The sequence below is a fragment of the Lagenorhynchus albirostris genome, chromosome 3, assembly GCF_949774975.1.
Source record: "Lagenorhynchus albirostris chromosome 3, mLagAlb1.1, whole genome shotgun sequence".
Taxonomy (NCBI): Eukaryota; Metazoa; Chordata; class Mammalia; order Artiodactyla; family Delphinidae; genus Lagenorhynchus; species Lagenorhynchus albirostris.
Window position 1 is genome coordinate 148,231,935 of NC_083097.1, and position 15,591 is coordinate 148,247,525.

Genomic DNA, 15,591 nt, shown 5'->3' on the forward strand with positions numbered 1-15,591 from the left:
GCTGGGACATGACGGCCAGGAAAGGCTCCTGTGGCCTTGCATGGAATTCTCCGGTGGCTGGCCTGCCCTGGGAGTCCTTCAGTCCTCAAGGAGATGACAGCCACCCACACCCACGTAAACACCAGAAAAGTTTTAGGTCCTCATTTTTCGTTGGTGTCTGAAACATAGGAGCAAAAGAACAAATGAAACAAATTTGAACATTAAAGATATTTCCCCTTCCCAAATATTTTCTGTGCTTGGACAGTGCACAATTTTTCTTGTCCCTACAGGGGGGTGTATGAGCATCTTCTGTTCTTGTTTTTGTTGGTTTCCTTAACGATTGTTTTATATTCACAGCACTGAATATCCTAATTATACATTTTGAATAAGTAATACACCGTAAAAACAAAACAACAATGAAAACCCAAAATAAACACGTAAAGAGGGAAATACAATGTAAAGTATTCCAGGCCTCTCCCCAGCCACCCAGTTCCCTTCCCTAAAGACAAAGTTGTTTCCAGGTTTATTTATTTTTAAAATCAACTTTATTGAGGCATAATGTACCTAGAACAAAATGAACACAGTTTAAGTGTACAGTTCGATGAATCTTGACACATGAATAAACCCGTGCAAGGACCACCACAATCAAGCTACAAAAACATTTAAAAAAATACAAAAATATTTGCATAACCTTAAAAGGTTTCCTTCTGCCCCTTCTCAGTTAATTCCCACCACCATCCAACTTTAAAAAAATATATATCCTTCTGGGGACATTTCCTACAAATTTAAGTCTTATTTATTATACATTTGTTTTTGTTTTTGTTTTTCTGAGAGGAACTACCTTCGGCTGACTCCTTTGCATTTTTTCCCGTCCCCTCCTTTGCACTTTTGACTTGACAGTTTTTGTTAATAGTATCTTTGTGTAAGCCACTTCCTCATGCTTTGTGGGGTATGTTTCTGTAACCGAATTTATCCTGGGTGCCTAGATGTCACACGCTTTAAAACACGTGTTAAGGTTTGCCAGATCGCTTTTAAACTTCCGTTGTCGTTTGGTGTTAATTTCGTGCTTTCTCCTCTGGACCGCAGTCCGCCCCCGGCTGCAAACTGCTCCAGCGAAAACAGCGAGGAGAGGCGGAGAGAACCAAGACGCTGCCACTTGTCCCTCAGGATCCCGTCGCTGAAGGTCACAGCTGGAAAAGTCAGGTGACATTCGAGTCGGATAGACAACGATTCGGAAAACAGTGAAGAGGAAAATGGATTTTCTAGGGCCGGTGAACACCTGCCCGGTGGGTGTACAGCTCGGGAGCCACGGCTTTGGCAGAGCCCTTGGCGTGAACGCGAAGCTTTGGGAAAAGCCGAGCTGGGCAAACGGACGCCTGTTTTCGCGGGGTCTGCAGTGCTGCAGCTTGGGCTGGGGTCGTCGGCCGTGGCTTTCCGGAGAGAGCTTCAAGAGTCGCGCCCAGATCTGTGCGGCCTCCCTGGCTCGGGCCGACACCGTGGCCCCCGGAGCTTCTACCCTGGATCGCTGCGGCCTGGTCAGTGTCGAATTGAAGCTGGCAGTGGGCGATCGAACCTTCCTAGGCCCGCCACCTTTCCTTCTTCCGCAACTTCCTTCCTTGTCTCATCTTCCAGCCTGCTCTGCGAAATGCAGCGACGTTTCCACAGCCCGGCGGAACGCACTGAGAATGCCTAGGGTGCAAATTGTTGCATAGAAAAAAAAAAAATTCGATTCCGTGCAATTCGGTTCAGTCGATATTTCTTAGGAGCCTCCCCGGGGCATGGCGCAGGGGACCCGGAGGCTAACAAGCTTCGGGATTCCGGAGCAAATTCGGTGTCAGTAGCAGGATGTCGCTGACGGCATTCAGCGCTCCCAACAGATTGGCGAAATGCGGGAACGCAGGCACAAAATGAGCGCACTGTAGAGGGCCGTGTTGACGCCTCCCCATACTTTAAGCGTACACATGACAGTTGCAGACATTCAAGCACTTAAAAGGAGCACGATGGAGCGTTCACTTTTGGGACGTGTGTCTGTGGAATACGTTCACAGAGACCAGTAACCCGCCTTGAATGTGCTTACTGGTGCGCTTTAAGTTTGCCGAAACGACACGGCTACACATACACGTACTTTAAGTACATAGTCACTTTCTTGGTGTGTGCCTTAAGTGCACACGGTCAAAAAAAAATTCAAAGAGTACAGCAAATCATCCTGTGAAATTCCCCTTGCCCTCCTCTCCGCTCTTGCCCTCCAGAGCCGTTCTTGGCACACACGCGGGTGTGCCCTCTGCGGTGTACATGTGTCCCTGCGCCCTAATTGGGCGTCGCCTGTGCAGACCCTCCGTTGTGTGTGGAGAGCTGTGGCCTTGTATCTCTAGGTAGGGAACATCTTTTGTCTCTCTGCAAGAAGCTTTCCTCCGGGAAAGATAAAGTAATCGATAGGGTCTTTTAAATAGCTCCGCGTTTCCTGTCGGGAGAGGAGTATCAGCGCGTGCACCAAATCTGCTCTGGTATGTCACCTTATCTCCCGTCCCCGCTGTTGTCCCCAAACGCCGCCTGTCAAGGGAGACGCCACCCGCATTAGGACCCAGACTGGGGCCCTTCCGCTCGGGGTCACGCGCAGCGCCCTCGGCTAGGCCCCGCCGCCCCTTCGGGGGTCCCGGAGGGTGGGGCGAAGAGGCGGGGGCCAGGATGAAGGTCCGGGGGCCTAGAACTCCCACTCGGGCCCAGGAGGAAATTAACAGGCTGAAATCGACCCGTCTGGGGGAAGACTTGGGGTGCAGATCACTCGCGGGGGAGGGGACGGTTTCTTTTTTCTTTTCTTTTCTTCCAAGGAAATAGTTGTTGAGAGCAGTGCTTTGGCGACTCTGTGGGCAACCTTGCTTGCCGGCGTCCGGAGGAAAATCGGCTTTGTCATTTGGAGAGGGCCGCCAGGGCTTCAGGAGGCGCCTGCCCGGCGCCAGGTTACCTTTCGCACTGCGGTAGAGTGAGGTTTCGCCAGCCTCCGGGTGACCTGTGCGGGGAGAGGAGAGAACTCCCAAGCCCTGAGGGTCGGTGGGACCTCCAAATCTGGCCACCGGTCTAGCCTCTGGCGGCGTCACCTGTCCAGCTTACTGCAAGTTGGAGTCAGAGCTGCCTGCAGCCGGGCCTGAAGACAGGGCGCAGAGGAAAGATGCAACCCAGGCTGGTCTTCCAGCCTTCGCAAAGGCCCTGTGGCCGGCCTCGGCTTCCCCTTCCCGTGGTGAACACTCAGCAGAGATCTGCAGGCCAGGCTCCGCGCCGAAATGTTTTTAGATGTAGTGATCTGCCGGTAGGCCCTGGGCCTTCTTGGATGTCTAAGCACTGCTACCCTAGTCTCCTCATTTTTCTTATGTATCAAAGTAGGTTTTATCCAGGTTTTTTTTTTTAAGAAATATAATCCGATAACAATAACAAATACATTTCAATCCCCTTAAGGATGCACGCAGCCACCAACCATCTAGGAAGGTGGGATTCAGACTCCCTTTATTTCCAGCCCCATAATTCCTTACAGGGTTCCTTTTTTTCTGGGAAGCTGGAGGGGGTGGGGGCGGGGGGGATTTCTTCTTGGCTTCAGTACAGACTTGCTCCCTTCCAACTTGCCCAGCATCCTCAGGATTACTCCACCTGCTGAGAGAGGACCACCCACCAAACCCATACAGAGGAAAATGCAGGCATTGGGAAAATTTGGGTTCTCATTTATTATGGAGAGGAGCAGGCATTTCTGAATCTTCCCATTCTTTAAGAGCTCGGTCTAGGTCTTCCTACTCCCTGCGGGCCTTTCCATTTTATTTTATGTGTAATTAAAAAATACTGAATTTGATTATTATAAAATTGGTTGTGGCAGTGGAGGGGAGACTCTAGCTGTATGTCTTGCAGGGTGGGTCATAGGTGCCATGTGCTATGTTGAAACTAGCAGAATGTGAACTGGACACTGCCATGCCATCTGTTTGAGTTACACTGGTGACCTAGTTATTCAGTCCTGGGTAGATCTGGAGATGGCCCACCTGGATGGGGAGAACTGCTTCCCCCACTCTTCCAGGGCAGTGACCCTCACAAAAAGCTACTCTGAATGAACACTTCTGTAGAAGTAATCCAGGGTGCTTTGTTTCTTTTCTTCTAACAGAATGTGTGGGGTGAGAGTTGGGGAGTTGGGACATTTAGAGCTAGGGGTGGTGAGAACAGCCAAGGGTAGATCAGGTGTGAACCCTCAGTACCCTGCTGTCTCCCTAGATGTGGCTGTCATCTTCTAGAAGCTCTAGGTACTTTTCTTTAGGGGAAGCTGTACTGCTTGTCCATGAGAAGTGGTGAGAGGGGACGTGGGACCAGGCGGCCCTGGGAACAGTTCTCGGCCAGTTCCTGGGTCCTGAGCAGTGATCCTGGGCAGTGACTTTGGGAGATGCTCCTTGGGTTAAGGGAGTGAGCTTTGTTTGTTCCTGTGACAAACCCTGGGGTGTCCCACGCCCTGACCCAGTCCAGGAGTGCACTTGCTCCCCCTTGCTGAGCACGTATGTGGCTCTGAAGCCTTCCCAGTTTTCGGAAACTTTTTATTCCAGCATCACATGGAAGTGAACAAAGTAAAAGTGAACAGCCCTGTCAATTTTCGCAAACTGAACATGGTTGTGTAATTAGTACCCAATTCAAGAAATGGGACATTACCAGTACCTAGAAGCCCCTTCCCCTTTCCTCCAGGATAATTACTATTCTGACTTCTAACAACATAGATTAGGTTTGCCTATTTTTGAACTTCACATATATCTAATCATATAATATAGACTCTGTGTCTGGCAATTTTTACTCAGTATATGTTTGTGAGATTCATCTGCACTGTTTGTAGTTGTAGTTAGCTCCATTTAGTTTGTAACACTTCATTGTATGAAAATACTACTACTGACCCATTCTCTCTCTCTCTTTTATAGTTGGTTTACAATATTGTGTTAGTTTCAGGTGTACAGCAAAGTGATTCAGATTATGTATATATATATGTTTGTGTGTGTGTGTGTGTGTGTATTCTTTTTTTTGGATTATTTTCCATTATAGGTTATGACAAGATATTGAATATAGTTCCCTGTGCTATACAGTAAATCTTGTGGTTGTTTTTTATTTTTACTTATTTATTTTTATTAATTTTTATTGGAGGATAGTTGCTTTACAATGTTGTGTTAGCTCCTAAGGTACAGCAAAATGAATCAACCATACATATACATATATCCCCTCCCTTTTGGATTTCCTTCCCGTTTAGGTCACCACAGAGCATTGAGTAGAGTTCCCTGTGCTATGCAGTAGGTTCTCGTTAGTTATCTATTTTATATATAGTAGTGTATATATGGCAATGCCAATCTGCCAGTTCATCCCACCCCCCCCCACCTTTTCCCCAAACAAACCATAAGTTTTTTTTTCTACGTCTGTGACCCTATTTCTGCAAATAAGTTCATCTGTACCATTTTTCTAGATTCCACATATAAGCAATATTATAAGATATTTGTCTTTCTCTTTTTGACCTACTTCACTCTGTATGACAATCTCTAGGTCCACCCATGTTGTTGCAAATGGCATTATTTCGTTCCTTTTTATGGCTGAGTAATATTCCACTGTGTATATGTACCACATCTTTATCCATTCCTCTGTTGATAGACATTTAGGTTGCTTCCATGTCTTGGCTATTGTAAATAGTGCTTCAGTGAACATTGGGGTGCATAGATCCTTTCAGATTATGGTTTTCCCAGATATATGCCCAGGGGTGGGATTGTTGCATCGTATAGTCATTCTACTTTTAGTTTTTTAAGGAACCTCCATACTGTTCTCCATAGTGGCTGTACCAATTTACATTCCCACCAACAGTGTAGGAGGGTTCCCTTTGCTCCACACCCTCTCCAGCACTTACCGTTTGTAGATATTTTGATGATGACCATTGACTGGTGTGAGGTGATACCTCATTGTAGTTTTGATTTGCATTTTTCTAATAATTAGTGATGTTGAGAATCTTTTCATGCATTTCTTGGCCATCTGTATGTCTTCTTTGGAGAAATGTCTATTTAGGTCTTCCGCCCAGTTTTTGATTGGGTTGTTTGCTCTTTTGATATTGAGCTGCATGAGCTGTTTGTATATTTTGGAGATTAATCCTTTGTCAGTTGCTTCATTTGCAAAAGTTTTCTCCCATTCCGGCGAGAGGGTTGTCTTTTCCTTTTGTTTATGGTTTGTTTTTATTTCCATTACTCTAGGTGGTGGATTGAAAAGATCTTGCTATGATTTATGTCAAAGAGTGTTCTGCCTATGTTTTCCTCTAAGAGTTTGTTTATCTATTTTATATATGGTAGTGTGTATCTGTTAATCCCATATTCCTAATTTATCCGTACCCCCCTTTTACCTTTGGTAACCATAAGTTTGTTTTCTATGTCTGTGAGTCTGTTTCTGTTTAATAAATAAGTTCATTTGTATTATTTTTTAGATTCCACACATAAGTGATGTCATATAATACTTGTCTTTCTCTATCTGACTTCACTTAGTATGATAATCTTCAGGTTCATCCATGTTGCTGCAAATGGCAATATTTCATTCTTTTTTAGACCCTTTCTCTCTTGATGTGCTTTTGGGTGGGTTCCAGTTTCTGACTGTTATGACTAGTGAGTGCTGCTATGGACACCCTAGCACATGTCTTTTGTTGAACATATGTTGTTGAACAACAAATGTGTTGAACAACACATTTCTATTGGGTATATATCTAGGAGTGGAATTGCTGGGCCAGAGGATATTCATAAATTCAATTTTAGTAGATTCTACTCAACAGTTTTCCAATTTACAGTTGTACCAGTTTATACTCATGCTGGCAGTGTTGGAGAACTGCAGTCACTCCACATCCTTGCCAACACTTGGTGTAATCAGTTTTTAATTTTAAGCCATTCTGATGAGAGTGTAGGACTATCTCAGTGTGGTTTTATTTTGCCTTTCCCTACTGACTAATGAAATTGAGCAACTTTTCAAACGTTCATTGGCTTTTTGAATGTCCTGTTTTGCGAAGGGCCTGTTTAAATCTTTTGTCTTTTTCTTATTGGGTTGTGGGAATTCTTTATATATTTGGATACCAGTGTCTTGTTGGATATTTACTTATTGTGAATATCATCTCCCAGTTTGTGATTTGCATTTTTACTCTCTGAATGCCATTGCATCCATTTTTGGCTCTGGCCTTGTGACATGGTTCTGACCTTGAGGCAGTAGCACTGCTGGTTCACATGTCTGGGGTGTCTGCGGCTGAGTAGCTTCTTGGGTTCTGGGCAACCAGCCCTGCCATCCATGGTAAACTCCTTGAAGACATAACACATGTTTGATTCTGCTTGTTTTCCTCATAGTTGCCAGAGCATTGTTTCTGCTAAGAATATTTTAGTCACTCATTAAATAGGGGAAACTCCAATAAAACCCTTTGGATTTGAAGGAGAGGGCAGAAATCACGATTATGTATCCTTTTTTATGCATTGTGGTAGATCAAATATTTACATAGCAATCTAAGTGGGATAATTTAAACTCCATGGGTTTTTAAAACATAGACAATGTAAATGTAGAGATGTAGATGAGATATCCTACACCCTCTTAAGGTCACAATCCTAGTCCCGCCTCCTGATTGCTGCAGCCCAAGAAGAGCCCCTCTCTGAGAACATGAGCGAAACATGAGAATAACTGTGTACAATCCTTCTGGAAAGCAATTTGGGAATTCTCATTTTATGAATCTTTGCAAATATATGAGGTGAAAACATCAGACTATAATTATTTTAAATTATTTTGATTAGTTTCAAATGTTTGTAATCCATTTGTATTTTTCTTTTTAAAAATGTATCACCTATTTGCATTATCTATTTATCTATTGAGATCTTCATTTTTTTCTTATTGATTTTTATGAGCTCTTTATATTAGCTAGTATCCTTTTGTCATTTTAGTGTATGCTACCAGTATTTTTACCATTTGTCTTCCTAAAGCCTTCTTTTTTATTTTAAGGCACTGATGATAATATATAAAGGAGATACTCAAACAATGGTGGGGTTTTGTTTCCCGGTTAGGACTGGCCATGGGCCAATGGCAGAATGAAGGCTGGGTGCATCAGGGCCCCAGGCCACTGAACCAGCTGCCCTGAGTCAGTGGGGATTCCATAGGACAATGGCCTAAAAGACCATGAAGAGCCCACAAGTGGCTGACATTAGAGATTGGTCAAACCTGGAGGGCTGCCTTCCTTGAAATTTCCATCCTGGGCCCCAAAGCTGGTGAAGATGGGATGTGGGATGGAGGTGGAAGTATCATTGGCTACTTCCAGGACAGAAGGGAATTCAGAGCAGGTAAACCAACAGAAAGAGGTGAGGAAAGAAGGGTCCTGGAGTTTGGGCTGGGGGTGGTTTTGGGGAGCATCCAGAATAAAGGAAGGCATCAGAAATGCCAGGCAGTGAGTCTTGTGGGCAGTGATTTGGAGCTCAAGCTTTGGAGTAGGGCTGTTTGCATTGTTTAACCTCCCTGAACCTCGATGTTCCCATCTGTAAAATGGGAATAATACTCATACTTCTTCAACAGATGACTGTTTGGGAATTAAAGAAGACAGTGTAGTAAAGCAAAGATTCTTTGGCCCTTCTCCCATGGGGGGTGGGGTAGGTGGGTATGTCCTTTCCCTTTGAATGTGGGGCAGGTTTGACACTGCTTCAATCAATATAACCGGTAAAATACTATAGAAGTGACACCACATGACTTCTGTGGCTAGATCAGAAAAAGCCATGTAACTTCTGTTTTTCTGTTTGCTGGAACATTTGCTCTTGGAGCCATGAGGTACCACATAAGAAGTCGGAGTACCCTGAGGCCACCATGCTGTGAGGAAGCTCAAGCCATAGGAAGAGACCACGTGTAAGTCCACTGACTGACAGTTCCGGATGAACCAGCTTTCTAGTCATTCCAGCTCAGGAGCCAGACCTGTGAGTGATGCAGCTTCCAGATGATTCCAGCACCCAGCTGTTCCAGTTTTCATAGCTGAGGCCCCAGACTTCATAGAGCAGAGACAAGCCATCCCTGCTATGTCCTGTCCAAATTCCTGACCCACGGGATCATTGAATATAATAAAATGGTTGTTTTCATATCACTAAGTTTTGGGATGGTTTGTTAGGCAGCTGTAGATAACCAGAACATTGTTCAAGCAAAAAGATTTAGCATACTGTTTGCTTGGTAGTAGGTGCTTACTAAACAGGGGCCCTTAATAGTATTATTGGTGACGGAGTTAACCTGGAATGGAGAACACAAGGCTGTTAAGGGAAAAAAAGCAGACAGGCCTGCCGTGGGAAAGTTGATCCAAGATGATTTCAGGCCTTCCACCTGTACTGTGTCTTCATTTTGGCTCCAGTGTTAGACCCCCTTCCCTCCATAGTTCTAAACTGCAAATAACCACAAAAGAAGGTGGTTGGAGGGCCTTAGCATTTTCTCTTTTTGCACCCCCGTCGTCTTTTTTTTTTTTTTTTTTTTTTGCGGTACACGAGCCTCTCACTGTTGTGGCCTCTCCCGTTGCGGAGCACAGGCTCCGGACGCGCAGGCTCAGCGGCCATGGCTCACGGGCTCAGCCGCTCCGCGGCATGTGGGATCTTCCCGGACCGGAACATGAACCCGGCAGGCGGACTCTCAACCACTGCGCCACCAGGGAAGGGCTCCCACCTCGTCTTTTAAAAACATTCTAGAGTGGCTTTGGCAAAGGTTGTAAGCTGGAGTGGAGCTTGGGGAATGTAGGGGTGAGGAGCAGAGGAGGTGTGAGAAACCATTTTGTTGCTCCAACTATAAAGCCATAGTACTACAGTAAGCATAAAAATAATTGTGCAGAGTAAGAGTAACCCCTTGCCTCTGGGCGCTGCTTTTCCGTTTAGGAAGTGCCCGTCTTCCCGTGCGTTACCTTGTCTTCAGGTATTTGAGGGCAGAGAATACATTCTAACACACTTCCAGGCAGGTTGTGGGTGTACAGCAAATGCTTTCGGATTGATCATTTGAAACCCACCCAGCAGTGACTTTGGACGAAGTCTCTGTGCGCGCAGTTTCTCCTGCACAGGAAGGGGATCTTTCCGTGGTTGTGATTCAGCCTTCCAGTGCACCCTGATCAGGTTCACCCGCTTATGTCTTCCTCCTCGGGGGGCTCAGGGGAGACAACTAAGGGGTGTTACATCTGGGGGCTCAGACCTGCAGAAGGGAAAGCCTTGGATGAAACACACATGGTCAGATTTAGAGCTGCAGCAGAAGTGTCGGAGATGGTGTCCAGGCCCCGGCAACATCCTGGGGCAACATCCTGGGCGGGGTGGGGGTGAGGGGGGGGGGGTTCCAGGAGAACTGGGCCTGGGCCTGGGTGCCGAACCTTCTCGGGTTTCCGTGGTGAGCGCCACCCAGCACTCTTTAGATCTAAGAGGCGTCTCCTTCCTCTGAAGAGAGATAAGGCAGAGCAGCACCAAGAGAACATCCGGATAGACTGTCACCGCGGCGCAGGCCACGCCCCGCTCCCGGGCTTCCTCCTCGCTCTCGCTTCTCTTGCACCTCACCTTGACCTTCTCACTTGCCGAGGCTGCCCCACACACGGGTCCGCCTGCCCGCTCTTCATTCTGCTGGGCTGCCTTAGCTGCTGGTTGCTTTTCCTAGAGGACCGGAAGAGAGGAAGGGAGGTTGAAAGAGAAAAGAGAGATTGAGAGCGGAGAGAGATGGTGATGGAGGTGTCGATGGGGTGGGGGTGGGGGGGCGGGAGGCGGGAAGCGCGGGGAGAAACTTCCAGGGAAAGGAGTTCCCAGGTGTGACGGAATGCCCCCAGCCTGGCCTCGGAGGGCTGCTGCGGGTGAGGCGAAGGAAAAGTCTCCTCTCCCTCCTCTCTCTCCTCTACTAGGAGACTGACAGCGGCCAGGTGTCAGGGAAGGAGACTGGGCATCAGATGATTTTTATTTTTTATATTAGCACTTTAATATCCATGCTTTTCAAGGTGGAAGTGAAACGTATTACATACTTGACATTGTGATTACTTCTCTTTTTTCTAATTTTTGAATTTTATTTTATTTATTTTTTTATACAGCAGGTTCTTATTAGTCATCAGTTTTATACACATCAGTGTATACATGTCAATCCCAATCGGAGAGTGGGCATCAGGTGATTAAAGGACATTTAGCTTTGATGAAAACGTTCATCTACTTGTTTAACTATGGTGAGAGGACCTTTCTTTTAATCGGCTAAATGTGGCTGAGTGGGGGTGAAGTAGGCAGTAAATCATTTTGTGTCAGAGGGAACTCTTCTGTGTGAAGCAGGGGCTCGAGCTCCAGCGGAGGAGTCCAGTGGATAATCTGCCTCTCACTAGCTTTGCGAGCCAGCCAACTCCTTCCCTTAGTTGTGAAGATGGGAAGAGTAACTATACCAGCTTCTCGTTGTTGTTGTGAAAATGAACCGTGACCCTCTGTATTCACTACCTAGCTCAAGACCAAACAGGGAGGGTAAAGGTTAATTTCTCCCTCCCCACACGTCCCCAACTCGCTTAACCTCCTGTCTTTTTTTTTTTTTTTTAATGAGGATAATCACACCTGTCAATTTCAGGTTATTGACCAGAATAACCAGAAACCAGGGGAAAGATATTATACACAGGTAAGCAATAACTTTTCACTATTGGGAATATGCCTTTGAAGAAATTGCCTCCCCAGGGGGGCGGGGAGAGGTTTGTGAGAGGAGCTGGAAACTGCCCTGAGTGTGGCACTCCACTTAGAAGGAGCAACTTCAGGGTACAACTCTTTGAAGATCCTACTGTTGACAGGAAATTGAGATTCAGAAAAACGTGCTAAAGATATACAATAAAAGGGAAGAAGACTTTCCTAGTCTAAGAGAATGTAATGATTTCCTGGAGGAAATTGTTTTCAACCTGACCAACAACGTGGATTTGGACAACACCAAAAAGAAAATGGAGATAGACCAAAAGGAAAACAAAGATGTCATTCAGAAAAATAAGTTAAAGCCGACTCGGGAACAGGAGGAATTGGAAGAAGCTTTAGAGGTAGAACGACAGGAAAATGAACAAAGAAGACTATTTATACAAAAAGAAGAACAACTGCAGCAGATTCTAAAAAGGAAGAATAAGCAGGCTTTTTTAGATGAACTGGAGAGTTCTGATCTCCCCGTTGCTCTACTTTTGGCTCAGCATAAACATAGATCTACCCAGTTGGAAATGCAACTTGAAAAACCTAAACCTATAAAACCAGTGACATTTTCCACAGACATCAAAATGGGTCAACATATTTCATTAGCACCCATTCAAAAGCTTGAGGAAGCTCTATATGAATACCAACCACTGCAAATAGAGACTTGTGGACCACAAGTTCCTGAGCTTGAGATGCTAGGAAGACTTGGGGCTTCCCTGGTGGCACAGTGGTTGAGAATACGCCTGCCAATGCAGGGGACATGGGTTCGAGCCCTGGTCCGGGAAGATCCCACATGCCGTGGAGCAACTAAGCCCCTGCGCCTGCGCTCTAGAGCCCACGAGCCACAACTACTGAAGCCCACGTGCCACAACTACTGAAGCCCGCGTGTCTAGAGCCCGTACTCCGCAGCAAGAGAAGCCACCGCAGTGAGAAGCCCACGCACCGCAATGAAGAATAGCCCCCACTCGCCACAACTAGAGAAAGCCTACACGCAGCAACGAAGACCCAACACAGCCAAAAATAAAGAAATAAAATAAATTTATTTAAAAAAAACATTTGAAAGATTATGGAAATGGCCACGAATAATAACACAAAAATAAAATGTGCAACAGTTAGTACAAAGGATAGGAAGAGGGAAAAAACTTTGCTGTTGTAATGTTCCTACACTATACATGAAGAGGTATAATAGTATTTGGAGATATTTAGTATAAACCCTAGAGCAACAGCTACAAATGTAAAGCAAAGAGGGATAGTCAGTAAGCCAGTAGCAGAGTAAATAATGCGATCATTAAAAATACTCCATTAATGAAAAGGAGGGCAGGAAAAGAGAGGCAAAAAATAAAGAAATGGTATAATTAGGAAACAAATAGCATGGTGGTAGATTTAATCTTAACTGTATCAGTAATTACATTAAATGTAAATGTTCTAAACAAGCACTATCCAATAAAGCTTTTTAAAATGGGAAAAAAAAAAAAAAAGAAATTGCCTCCACGCACCCTCCACCCCTTTTAAACAGTGAATTGCATGTTTGGTTTGTTTTAAGAGAAGGAAAGAAAAGGATGTAAAAAACAACAACAAAAACCAAATAGACACAAGGTCTCACCTTAAGGGAAAACCTTCCACCCGGATGTCCCAGTCTCCTGGATGGTGGAAGTAGAAAGAAACACCTTTTGCATTCCCACAATAGGAACGGGGCTGAGGGCAGGCCTTGGTCCACCAGCCTGAGTCTTTGATTTGCAGCGTTAGAAGCAGGGCTAATTCTGGACAAGGCAGTCTTCACCAAGAGATGGCCTGTTTCTAAGTTGCGGGGTCTTTAAGCATCATTCAGTGCGTACAGTGAAAGAAGATCATCTTCCTGTAGGGTGGGGCAGGGCAGTTCTGAGTGGACTTCCTATCTTCCACCAGTTTTTGGCAGCACGATTCTAGATGGAATCAGATTCTAGCCAGGAATCTGGCAGTGGAAAGTTAGCTAGAAGAGAAGGATGTTCCTTTGTATCCTAGTTGGGCTTAGGAATCCCCTGGAGTTCTTGTATATTACAGATTTTGGGCCCCACCTCAGAAACACCTATTTTGCGGGCCTCGAGAGTCTGCTCTTTAAACAGGCTCCCCAGGCTATTTTGATCGCACAGGTTTTCCTGTGTGCACATTGACAGAGCTTCAGTCTTAAGTATTTGAGAGCAGTGCCCTGTCTCTCTGATGTGACAGACGCCTCAGGGATGCACCGTGGTTCCCGTTTCTAGGTGGAGAACAAGCAAGGCGGCCCTCAGGAAGCTGGCTTTCAGCGGCTGGGCAGGCTGGTGCAGCCCCATGGCTCTTGAGGCTGGCTGTGGCCAAACTTAACAAAAATGCAGACACTCTTTGGCTGATTAATTGATTTTATTCTTACTTATTTATTTTTGATGCATTGATTTTAATACTGTGTTTCCACAAAGCTCATTCATAGATTTTGTTAGTTTCACATCTCCTGTTCTGGCTCCTTATTTTTAAAAATGTCCAGTTCTTGTTGTTTTATAAAATTATGTAAGTAGTGAATATATCCTCATTGTAAAAATTTCAAAATCCTAGACAAATCACTCCATTTTCCTAATCCCACTTCCCTCTCCAGAGATAACTTGTTACCTGGTATGCGTCCTTCTAGCCCTGAGCTGTTGAATAATACCGTAACCGTAAGCCACGTGTGGCTTCTGAGCCCTTGAAATGTGGGTCCTAAGAATTGAGATTGCCGTAAGTGCAATGTTGAGAATTTAGCACAAAATAAGTAAAATAAGATTAATACTTTTCTATATTGATTTACATCATATTTTGGGTACATTGGGTTCCATAAGATAAATTTCACTTTGTAAAAATGTGGATTTTGAAAATTTTAAATTACATAGTGGCTCACATTATATTCCTATTAGACAGTGTTGTTCTAGACCTTTCATACATCTATACTCACAAGTACAAAGAAAAGACAACTGGGATCATTCCTGTGGCATTGATCAACCATTTGCTAGTTTTCTCTGACCAAGCTGCCTTGGAGATTGTTCCATGTTAGTATATATCGATCCACCTTTTTCTTTGAAATTGATGGAGAGTATTCCATATTACAAGCCTTGATTGATTAAACCATTTCCTATCGATAGACATTTGGATTGTTTCCATGTTTCCCTGTTACAAACTAACGAACATCGCCGCTCTTTGGCTTTGGCTTTTTAAAATTTATTTTTGAAATGTATGTTATCTCTGGCTTTTTTTTTTTTTTAATCCCCACATCTCTTGGCTTGCCGGGCTACCTGTGGCTTTCCAGATTCTTACTGAAAAGCATAGGTGGTGACCGGGCCAAAGGTAGAGGGACTGCCTAGTTTATTGTCCAAACAGGGACTTCTGAGAGTGAAAGGCAGTGATATCAGTGACAATTCTGGGACAACAAGAGGAACAAACTGGGACTGTCCTATGCGGAGTAGGGCATATGGTCACCAAAGCCACAGGAGTCCCTGCGTGTATCTTTACAAGATAAGGATGGGAAGCTCATCTAAACCCTTGTTTCAAACAAATGCTGGACTCTAGTCTCCAATTCCTTCGCCTCTTTCTGATAATGGGTGGGCACTGGGACCATCTTCTGAGGCTGGCGGTGGGGAAAGGATCAAAATTTCCAAAGAGAAAGGCTCAGTGAATGGGGAGGCCCATCTGCTGGAGGCCCCACCTTAAGGAAGCTCTTTGTACAAAGTAGATGGTGGACAAGTCAGTGGAGGGTTTGCAGAGGTTGATTTCATTCTTGACCACTCAGTGCTAACTCAGGGACAGTCTGAGCTGTTGTGACCTCGAGGTGAAACAGCCCAGATCTTGTTACTGGTTCCTTCAGGAAACCTCCACTGTCTTCCCTCCCTCCTTTCTGTGACTAATTTCTGAAATCTCTGTAACGGAGAAGGCATTGGATGAAGTTTCCCACTCTGGGAGG

General features: G+C 45.1%; 1 pseudogene; it reads left to right on the plus strand.

Moving 5' to 3' along the window:
• The first annotated feature begins 3,257 nt into the window (after positions 1-3,257).
• Positions 3,258-13,969, plus strand: LOC132518428 (CDK-activating kinase assembly factor MAT1-like; annotated as a pseudogene).
• Positions 13,970-15,591: the final 1,622 nt, after the last annotated feature.